We start from the raw sequence: 12,170 nt of genomic DNA on the forward strand, positions 1-12,170 counted from the left end.
GCTGCCGTGGCGCGGGAATTTTCAGTCCGCTTTTCCGTCTAAATTCATTTTTAACCCTAATTTCGTTCAGCATTTTAAGTGCCGATTGATAATTTCGGGTCTTTTTCTGATTTATTATTATTTGAGCTAAAATACGAAAATAAGAAAATAAAATAAATAAAAGGTTTGGGCCAAAAATAAATAATAAAACAATAAAATAAAAAAGGTTTGGGCTAAAATTAAATAATAAGTTTGGGCTGAAATTAAAACTATGTTTTTACCAAACATCAAGACTAATCCATGGACTATTCAAAAATACGAATTTAATCAAATACAATTTTATAAGCACTCTCGGGATTAAATACTGAACACGACCAATAGTAGCGATGAAAGGTTGTTCATCATCGGGTTTGGTTTTGGGGAGACATTTTTAGGTCTCTACAGAACCAAATTTCACTAAAATTCTAGATTGAGTTAATTTTCTAATCATTAATTATTGACTTTACTTGAATGTAATTTGACCGGTTATTAAACTCACCTAAACTTGTACCAAATCTAATAAGATGTAAGGCCGGTTGTAATTCGATCAACATAGGCCGGATGTTAGCGAGGCAGATGAAGTAGAAGACTTGACCCATTCCCAGTTTGTTGTAAGATCACATTCGAGTTGGTTAAACACTTCAGGTCAAACACTTCGGATCATGTTCTGGTTGGTTAAACACTTCGGTTCAAACTCTTCGGGTCAAATTCGAGCTGGTCAACTCCGGGTTAGGTGAGTTCGGGTGTTTGGTGAACATAAGGTCAACTCCATTTTCGAGTCGGGTATGGGTTGGGTTGGGTTAATTTTGGGTTTTATGTCGTTTTTTGGGTTAATAATTTTCTAACCATTAGTTATTGACTTTAATTGAATGTAATTTGACCGGTTATTAAACTCACCTAAACTTGTACCAAATCTAATAAAATGTAAGGCCGGTTGTAATTTGATCAACATAGGCCGGATGTTAGCGAGGCAAATGAAGTAGGAGACTTGACCCATACCCAGTTTGTTGTATGATCACATTTGAGTTGGTTAAACACTTCAGGTCAAACACTTCGGATCATGTTCGAATTGGTTAAACACTTCGGGTCAAACTCTTCAAGTAAAATTCAAGTTGGTCAACTTCGGGTTAGGTGAGTTCGGGTGTATGGTCAACATTAGGTCAACTCCATTTTCGACTCGGTTATAGGTTGTGTTGGGTTAATTTTGGGTTTTTTTTTGTCATTTTTTGGGTTAATATGTATTCTTTAACTTAGATGTATAATATGTATTCTTTTTTTAAACACAAACTGGAAATATTATATTAAGTGGCTAAACCCATAGTTTTAATTACAAATAGTATCACATAATTTTCACATTTATAATTGATGCTAACCAAAATAAGGCTTAATATTATACTAGAACTGCCAAATTGCTATACAAGTTGCAGAACTTGAAGCTGCACTAGTAACTTATCTTCAACCACTACTTAATAAAAGTTTTGCATTAATACTACACAAGTTCAAGTACTCTAAATATCTATGATATATTCAAGTCTACTGATATCATTTACATTTGTTCTGATTCTTTCTTTTCTTTCCAATCCTCAACATTTGTTAGCAGCTTCTATTTCATTTGATTTCTTTCATTGAGAAGTAGGTCAAGCACTAATCTTATATGATGCTGATTTAGTCTTGCAAATTCCTGTAAAAAAAAAGAGTATAATTTAGTATATATTAGTTCTAGAGTGTAACAACTTCAAAATAAGTATGGTAACTTACCTCTGTTATTGTTCCTAATCCTATGCCATTTGCACCATCATAAACCTTCATATGTAATAGTAGATAGCTTGCTGAGAAATTATCTTCTCTTTCTTTTTGGAATTGAAGTTCAATTATTCTCAGCTTGTAGGTCAGCATATCATTTGCCTGTGGATGCTTCCTTTTTTTTTAAACAACTTCTGTACTTGTATCACCTGAATGCAATGAATATTAGTATAATATAAAAGATATTGAAAAATGAATTTAAAGATAATTTTTTAATCCATTGATTCTTTACCGTTTCTAAGATAAAACTATGTACTGGCTCATATTCTTCATTTGTCTCGTACAAAGTGTTGTCCAGATGATCAATTGTTTCATCTTTGAAATTAATCACAGTAAGAAAATAATATCTTCTAACATCAGAGGTATATACACCTACATATAAACATATTTACTTTAAACCCGTTTTTAATTACTTGAAACATATATTGTTCTACTTTATTATTAATTATGTCTTACACATTGAGGTGGATCCAAGTCCAATGATTGTGAAGTGTTCCAATCAATCCATAGTTTTTGCAGACTTGTTACTCCCTTTTTTCCATGAGCTTTCAAACACATTGTTAAAGCATCCTTCCAAAGAAAAAAATCCAATTATTATTTCTAATATTTATTTGATGCAGAATTCTAAACAATAAAAGTTAATTTGAAAAACTTACCATGTAGTCAAATCCAAAAAAGTATATGATCAAGTCATTTTCAGACCTATCTTTTTCCATTTCAATGTTATTCAGGTGGTTTGACCAAGCAGTGATCACATTACTTGAAACTTTCCATTCATTGAGCAAAGCGTTACAATCTTGCCTTACTATTTCAATTGAATCTATAAATTAGCCAACTACTTCGCTGTAATGTAGAGTTAAAGTTAAAGTTATAAACTTATGTCAAACAATATTATATATAATGCAATATGATTATTTGTTTTTTAGGAAGTCTAAAACATACCTCTTGTTTGGAAAGTTTTCACCATCATTGATTGCTAAGTAGTCGATCACTTGGTAACATTGCAAACTCATGTTATCCATTACTTCCTTGTGTTTCTTCAAGAAATCAGAAACACAAATCATATCTTCTACCCCTTTCTCCTTCTCTAGTTTTCTAACTACCCTAAACCTTGAAATTTTTCACAGAAGTTGTTTTCTTTTGGTGTTTATGTATGCCAAAGCAAGAGCAGCACATATTTCTGCACGATACACCTTTCTCATATTTGCTAAATCAAGGTCAGAATCAAAAGTCTCTCCAGAAAAACACAACATATGGATCATTGCAAATACACCACAATCAAGAGTATATCTTGGTGTCTTCCACTTGAAGTTAACTTCATCAAACTCATATTCAAGAATTTCATCAGCTTTTTCATGATCAATCCTCTTCAGAAAGTTTGACATTTCCTCCACCTTTAACATTTGTAAAGCAATATATAAGTAAAACAAATTTATAGTATAAATTAGAGCATCTTTAATTTATATGATTTACTTTCATATGATTTACTTTAATTAGAACATCTTTTACTTTATATTTTATATTATATTTCTATAAGTAATAAAATGTGTACCTTTAATAGATATTCTTTTACTTTAATAAAAATATTATTTACTTTAATAACATCATCTTTTACTTTATATTTTATCTTTTTTTTAACTGTCATTATAATCTATACTTTTAATACATTTTCATTTACTTTAATAGTACTTTTATTTACTTTAACAATTTACTTTTTATAAACCAAAAAAAAATCTTACCACAATAGATCCAAGAATTATGTAGAAATGCTTGTGTCTGTCATCATACTTCCTGTAATCCAAGTACTGAATTGTCTGATTCATAAAGTTAACCACTATCAAACTATAGTGGCTACTCATACATATTGGAACAAAAATCTGTCATTAAAATTACAGTTATTAGTTTACAAATTCAAAATCATAATTCCATACAATGTAGTTTAATAATTAGAATAATAAGACATACCAACTGAGCTGTCTTAATTTTCTCCTTTGCATCACATAGGCACATCCAATCGTACCATGTCTGATTCAATTCTTGTGAGTGTACCGAAGGAGACTTCACCTCTGTTTTTTTATCTGTTGGCTGGGAAGCATCTTGTGACCTGAGAGACCTCTCTGTATTAATGAGAACGTACAAAATATTACTTTATGAGATCATACATATTTAATTATGATTGAGCTTAACAGTTTTTTTAATTCTTACACTGTGATCAATGCCAAAGAAAAAGCATGAAGGATCTTCTTTCAATCGAGAATCATTCATTAGAAATGACCAACATTGAACTATATTAGATTTTATCATTTGAGCAGGGGCTGTTGGAGCTAGGGTTGTTGTGTCATCTCTAAGACTTTCAAATTTCCCAATCTCTTCACTGTGCAAAATTAAATATTTATAGTAAATAAATAATTATTTAAAGTAAAATAACTTAAAGTAGATATAATATAGTTGAACCTAAATAATATATTACTTACTGTTTAAAGGGTTGTACTTCACAAAGCAGTAATCAACCACTACTTGAAAAAGCTCTGGCATGTCATTCATTCTTGATTTGTTTCCTTTCATTGTCTTAGAAACAAAATCAATGTCAACATCTTTCTCTCCATAATCTAAATTGATTTTAACTTTTGAAACTATCTCATTGTGAATGTCCTTAAACTCAATTGTGGATGTTTCTGCCTAAAGTTGTTTTTCAGCGACAACTGTAATAAAATAGCAGATATAATTTCAATATAATGATACACTATTGACTATGGATTGATTAATATTTATTAAAGTTAACAACTTACCTTCCTTTGTAAGTGTTGGTTGATTTAGGATACTCTTAGTAACTGAGTGTACTACCTTACTAATATCAGCATCAATACCCTTGTTTTCAGCATCTTTCTCTCCCTAATTATCAACATCAACCTTCGGATTATCAACACCCTTGTTTTCAGCATCTTTCTCTCCTTTCTCTCCCTGGTTTTCTTCCTCCTCTTTTTCATTTTTGTCATCATCTTCTTTTTGTTCCTCCTCCTTTTCTTCTTCCTCCTGCTCCTTCTTTTTATCCTTTTCTTCCTCCTCCTCCTTTTTATCCTTTTCTTCCTCCTCCTCCTTCTTTTTCTCCTTTTCTTCCTCCCCCTCCTCATCTTCTTCCTCCTCCTCCTCATCTTCTTCCTCCTCATCCTGTTCTTCCTCCTCCCGCCTATTGTTTTCATTCTCTTCTTTTTTGTCATCGTTCTCTTTTTTTCCATCATCCAGATCCTCTATGCCAAAACTTCATCATCAACATCCAAATGGACAGTTTTAGGATCAACTGCATCTTCTTCAAAAGTTTTAGGATCTGTGCCAGTTTTAGGATCCTCTAGTCAACAAATGCAGTTCTTCTTCAATTTCCTTCAAAATATATAACAACAATTTATTAGTACATTATTTTTTAACACAAATAATATTAACTTTTAAAGTTAATTTGTTTACTTTTAAGTTAACATTATTTACTTTATGTTTATCATTTACTATATATTATTACCACTAGGAGCAGAGCAATTCAATATAATAAAAGCAAACAAGTATGAGATAAAAGTAACTACATTTCATTTTAAAGTAAATAAAAGAAATCATTGTAACTATAAAAAAAAATTACTCACATCTTTTGCAGCTTCATGTATTTCACTATCTGTCATCACACCTTCTGGTAGGTTGAATGACACCAATCTTCTCTCCCTATCAGTAAAATTTCTATAAGCATTCTCAATTACATCTCCCAAGAATGCTTGCTTTCCTTTTTTTCTACAAACTGGATAGTCATATTTTTGAAGTTCTCCTTGACCAAAAGATGCCTTTGCCTCTTTTGAAATTCTTTCTTTGACTTTCTCATATAACCAATGTTGGATCAATGGCAGTGTTGTAGGTTCAGGCTGCCCTCTGAATGCTAGATGATGAAAGTATACAAGTTGAAGAATAAGGATACATCCACTTATTCCCGATCTTGATTCCTTTTTTTTGTTTTTCTTAAAGCTTCCCACTGATTTGCACAGGTTATTCATCACATAACCACACCAATCTAGGTTATGTATTTCTTTTACATTGTCTGCGTAATTGATTATCTTGTAATCAATCACTCTATTTGCAATAGGGGCTAAGAATGTGCTGCAAACATACATCACAAAGAATCTTTTAAAATCCTCCCCTCCTTCCTTTAGACTCTTTAATTTGTTCTCCAAATTATTCACAATTATCTCATCATCTTCTGGAATTTCTAGCTTTTTCTTCCATACTTTTTGAATCAGCAAGTTTGATAGAGGTTGCTTCCTTAACTGAAAACTCACCTTGTTCTCAGTTACATGTGGAAGCAAGAATATATCTTCAACATCGTAGGAACTCACTGAAAATTCTTTCAACATGTCAATCTTGAACATGCAGCTGCTTTCATTGAAATGGTGACAAAGCCATGGAAGCATCTTTGTTGAAATTCTTCTTAACTTTAGTTCAAGCAGTCCTCCAAACCAATACTTATGACATCTTTTTTTTGCTGCTCACTAAAATCGTTAATAAAATCAACAACTGCATTGGGTCTGCAGTGTGTTTTCTTGATTTCCAGATTACCATCATCATCATCATTAACATCAATAACTTCATATACATCAAGCTCAGCATTGTCAAGCTTCATTTTTTTTTTCTTTAAATGAGCTTTTCCCTTTTTTCTGTCTTCTTCTGATGAACCATCAGAATCCTCATTCTAATCTTCTTCTGGTTCATAATTGCTATCTTTCACTTCAGATTTTAACCTTTTCTTTGTTCCTATAATTTGTTTAAACATGTTAACCAACTTTGAAAACATTTATATTTACTTTATAAACATTTTTGTTAACTTTATTAAAGTTATCAATAAACATCATAGACATTTAATGATTTACTCTAAACAGTTTACTTTAAAACAGTTTTCATTTACTTTAGAAGAGTTTCTATTTACTTTATAACAATTTGTACTTACTTTATATCAATCTTCATTTACTTTAGAAGAAATTTTATTTACTTTATAACAATTTGTACTTGCTTTATATCAATTTTCATTTACTTTTATGTAATACCTTGGTGTAATACCTTGGTGCAGTATAATACATAACAAATGAATTTAATTATATAAACTTTTATGAACCTTTTGATGCTTCTAGTTCCTTAATTCTTCTCTTTATCAATATTTGCTTTTTTGAAATCCTTTGAAGTTTAGCACCTATTACATTTAGTTAACACAATCAGTTTATAAGTATAGACATATTAAAAATCGTTTAAAACATATTTCTGACAAATGATTTACTTTATAAGTGTTTCTATTTACTTTATAACAGACTCCATTTACTTTATACTATATACCTTTAATTGGAGATTGCTTTGTATTTGCAGGAACTTTCTTGGCTTTGAGAGTCACCTTGGTTGTAGGAGATTTCTTGGTTGCAGGAGATTTCTTGATTGCAGTAACTTCTTAACTTGCAACAGCCTTCTTTGCTGTAGCAATATCCTTTGTTGGATCTGGTTTTGTTGCAGGTTTTTTCTTTGTAGTTTTAGCCATTTTAATCTGTGAACAATTCAAAACAATTATCATCATTTTTGTTATGTTATACACAAGCCATTATACAAAAGTCACATTAACTTATTGATTTATACACAAGCTACAATATCTATAGATTTCATAGTAATTCAGTAACAATTAATAAATTTACTTTTAGGCAATTTTTGTCTAATTTTAACAAATTTCTATCTACTTTTAACAAATTTCTATTTACTTTTTAAAAATTATGCACTCAAAACTATATAAACTCAAACAACTACTTTTAATTTACTTTTAGTCAGTTTCTATCTACTTTTAATAATCTTTTATTTACTTTTGGCAAATTTCTGACACTCAAATAGTAGAACAGAAGCACTATATCAACAATAATGCACTCAAATATTACTCATAAATTAACCAAAATTATTCTAAATTAGTATGAGTTTAAGTAAAATTACTTAAGTTCATAAATATAAACAGATCTAAAGTTTTTCAAATATTATTTCAAAAACACTTTACTATAATTTTATACCTAATTTATGAAAAACCTAATATTAATTTATGTAAAACTTTGAATAATTATCTCATCCAGGTCGATTTTAGCCTAAAATTATTTCTCCAATTCAAGGTTTGCTACTTCAATTCTTACATAATCAAGCAAAAAAAACACAAATATAATTAAAACTTTGAATAATTTTCACATGCATGTCAATATTAATCTAAATTAAAACAAATTTACACAGAAACTATAAGTAAATTAATCATAATTTGAACAAAAATGAACTAATTTGCGATAATACCTTATTATGAAGAAATCAAACTGAAAACAGTAAATTTGAACTTCCAATTTCTCAGATTCAAGTTCAACTACTTTAAATCTAACATAATCAAGCAAAAAACACAAATATAAGTATAAAATAGCAACAAAAATAAACAAAACAGTATGAACTTCGAAGTTGTGATAAAATACCTTATATTTGTCAATTTTCGGCAATTTTTGTTCCGAAATTGAAAAATGTATACAGTAGAACATGAAATTGTAATTTTATAGCAAGATTGAGCAGTTTATTTGACGGTTATGGCGGTTTTTGAAGGTTTTTTTGCAGTTGAAAATGGCGATTAAGAGAGAGAAAATCGCGGAAAGAGAGAGAGAGAAAGGAGAGAGAAAATTGTGGAAAGAGAGAGAGAGAGGAGAGAGAAAATTGCGGAAAGAGAGAGAGAGAGGAGAGAGAAAAGGCGCCTGAATTGAATTTTGCAATTAATTTTTCTGAACAAATATGGGACGTCAGATCGCGCGCCTCTTCTTCTACAGCTGACGGTCCAGATTTGTTCCTAGTTCCTATTCTAGAATAGGTTCTCATTATAACCTGGTCATATATATATATATATATATATATATATATATATAATATAATATAATATAATATAATATACTCTATAATAAAATAGAATTGTGTGCCAAATCTATAGGCGTATAGGATATGCCAATTATAGAATGAAATATTAACACATAATCATATTTTTGTACACGAGATTATATTTTATATTTTTAACAAGGTTATTGACGATTCTTCTAAGTAAAGAGTTTGAAGAGAGATAGTTGACATATTCTAAAAAAATATTTGATTTGATCCTTTTGGAAACAAAATAAATATGAATGCCGGATCATTGATCAAATTGGAAAAAATAAAAGAGATGTTGTTCGAAGTCAAAGAAAGAAATTGGAGCTGGTGGGTCTAGAAGTAAGGACTTTCGAAAAAATGAAAACAACAGATAATGTGAATTGTGACAAGTAATCTAGATAAGATTTATGCAAGGTCAAATGTGATTATCCGAAATAATCCTATACTTTTTAATTTTGTTATAAACCAAAAATTGAAGCACTTTGTCTATGTTTGCCAAAATAAAACATCATGATCTATATTGTAGCTAAGTCTTGTCTTTGTCAAGTGTCCTTATCAACCAATGAAATTCGATGTTTGGGTATGCCCAAATATTATTTAGGGATATATAAATTGGAAATTAAATTATGTATGCTATCTCTACATAATAAAATTCAAATATTGGTCACGCCTGAAGTTAAAAATTGGGGATATTTAAAAGAAATGTTAATGTATTTATGCTTTTTATGGGTTTGTTTTCTACAAAAGAGTAATCATCGAAACTATCACCAATCGGTGGATTATTTTCCAAATAAAAACGATAAAAATACCCTGTAACCATGTTGGAGTTTTGAGTCCATACTCTCTAATTTCGATTTCTAGTTCGAAGGCAATGCACAACTTCCATTAGCTTCCATGTTAATTTCTTTTTTTATACCCTTAACTACAAACATTTTATACACGTGATCGATATTGTAGTCAAGACTTGTCTTTGTCAATTATCCTGATCAACTAATGAAATTCAATGTTTGGGTACGCCCAAATATTATTTAGGGATATCTAAATTGGAAATTGAAATTATTTATGCTAGCGCTACATAATAAAATTCAAATATTGGGCACGCCTAAAGTTAAATTGGGGATATTTAAAAGAAATGTTAATGTATTTATGCTTTATATGGGTTTGTTTTCTACAGAAGAGTAATAATCAAAACTTTCACTAATTGGTGGATTGTTTTCCTAATAAAAAGGATATAAATACCCTTTAATCATGTTGGAGTTTTGAGTCCATACTCTCTAATTTCGATTTCGAAGGCGATGCACAACTTTCGTTAGCTTCCATATTAATTTCTTTTCTATACCCTTAATGGAAAACATTTTATACACGTGATCTATATTGTAGTCAAGTCTTGTTTTTGTCAATTGTCCTGATCAACCAATTAAATTCGATATTTGGGTACGCCCAAATAGTATTTAGGGATATCTAAACTGGAATTTTATACTATGATACATTGGGGATATCTAAAACAAATGTTAATATTGGGCACGCCTGAAGTTAAATTAGGGATATCTAAAAGAATGTTAATGTATTTACTCTTATATGAGTTTATTTTCTACAGAAGAGTAATCATAAAAACTTTCACCAATCGGTGGATTGTTTTCCTAATAAAAAGGATATAATACCCTTTAATCATGTTGGAGTTTTGAGTCCATACTCTCTAATTTCCTAGTTCGAAGGCGATGCACAACTTCCATTAGTTTCCATATTAATTTCTTTTTTATACCCTTAATGGAAAACATTTTATACACGTGATTTATATTATAGTCAATTCTTGTATTTGTCAATTATCCTGATCAACCAATTAGATTTGATATTTAGGTACGCCCAAATAGTATTTCGGGATATCTAAATTGGAATTTTATATTATTTTAAATTGGGGACATCTAAAAGAATGTTAATATTGGGCACGCTTGAAGTAAAACTGGGGATATCTAAAAGAATGTTAATATATTTACGCTTATATGTGTTTGTTATCTACAGAAAAGTAATCATCTACTTTCACTAATCGGTGGATTGTTTTCCTAATATAAAGGTTATAAATACCCTAATCATGTTGGAGTTTTGAGTCCATATTCTCTAATTTCCTAGTTTGAAGGCGATGCACAACTTCCATTAGCTTCCATATTAATTTCTTTTTTATACCCTTAATGGAAAACATTTTATACACGTGATCTATATTGTAGTCAAGTCTTGTATTTGTCAATTGTCTTGATAAACCAATTAAATTCAATATTTGGTTACGCCCAAATATTATTTAGGGATATCTAAGTTGGAATTTTATATTACGTTAAATTGGGGAAATCTAAAAGAAATGTTAAAATTGGGTGCGCTTGAAGTTAAATTGAGGATATCTAAAAGAATGTTAATGTATTTATGCTTATATGGGTTTGTTTTCTACAGAGGAATAATTATTAAAACTTTCACCAATCGGTGGATTGTTTTCCTAATAAAAAGGATATAAATACCCTCTAATCATGTTGGAGGTTTGAGTCCATACTCTCTAATTTTCTAGTTCGAAGCTGATGCACAACTTCCATTAGCTTCCATATTAATTTCTTTTTATAACCTTAATGGAAAATATTTTATACACGTGATCGATATTGTTGTCGAGTCTTGTCTTTGTCAATTGATCTCATCAACTAATTAAATTCGATGTTTGGGTACTCCTAAACAGTATCTAGGGATATCTAAATTGGAATTTTATATTATGTTAAATTAGGGATATCTAAAAGAAATGTTAATATTGGGCACGCCTGAAGTTAAATTGGGGATATCTAAAAGAATGATAATGTATTTACGCTTTATATGGGTTTTTTTTTTCTACAGAAGAGTAATCATCGAAACTTTCACCAATCGGGGGATTGTTTTCCTAATAAAAAGGATATAAATACCCTTTAATCATGTTGGAATTTTGAGTCCATACTCTCTAATTTCCTAGTTCAAAGGCGATGCACAAAATTCGTTAGCTTCCATATTAATTTCTTTTCTATACCCTTAATGGAAAACATTTTATACACGTGATTTATATTGGACTCAAGTCTTGTATTGTCAATTGTCCTGATCAACCAATTAAATTCGATATTTGGGTACACCTTAATAGTATTTAGGGATATTTAAATTGGAATTTTATAATATGTTAAATTGGGGATATCTAAAAGAATGTTAATATTGGGCACGCCTGAAGTTAAATTGGGAATATCTAAAAGAATGTTAATGTATTTACGCTTTATATGGGTTTGTTTTCTACAGAAGATTAATCAATGAAACTTTCACCAATTGGTGGATTGTTTAACAATGGCGGATTTCTATTAAAAAAATGGGTCGGGGTGAAGCTACAATAAAAGAGTTTGAACAAAGTTTTCCATTGATTTTGTACT

This window comes from Chenopodium quinoa, unplaced genomic scaffold (assembly GCF_001683475.1).
Source record: "Chenopodium quinoa cultivar QQ74 unplaced genomic scaffold, ASM168347v1, whole genome shotgun sequence".
Taxonomy (NCBI): Eukaryota; Viridiplantae; Streptophyta; class Magnoliopsida; order Caryophyllales; family Amaranthaceae; genus Chenopodium; species Chenopodium quinoa.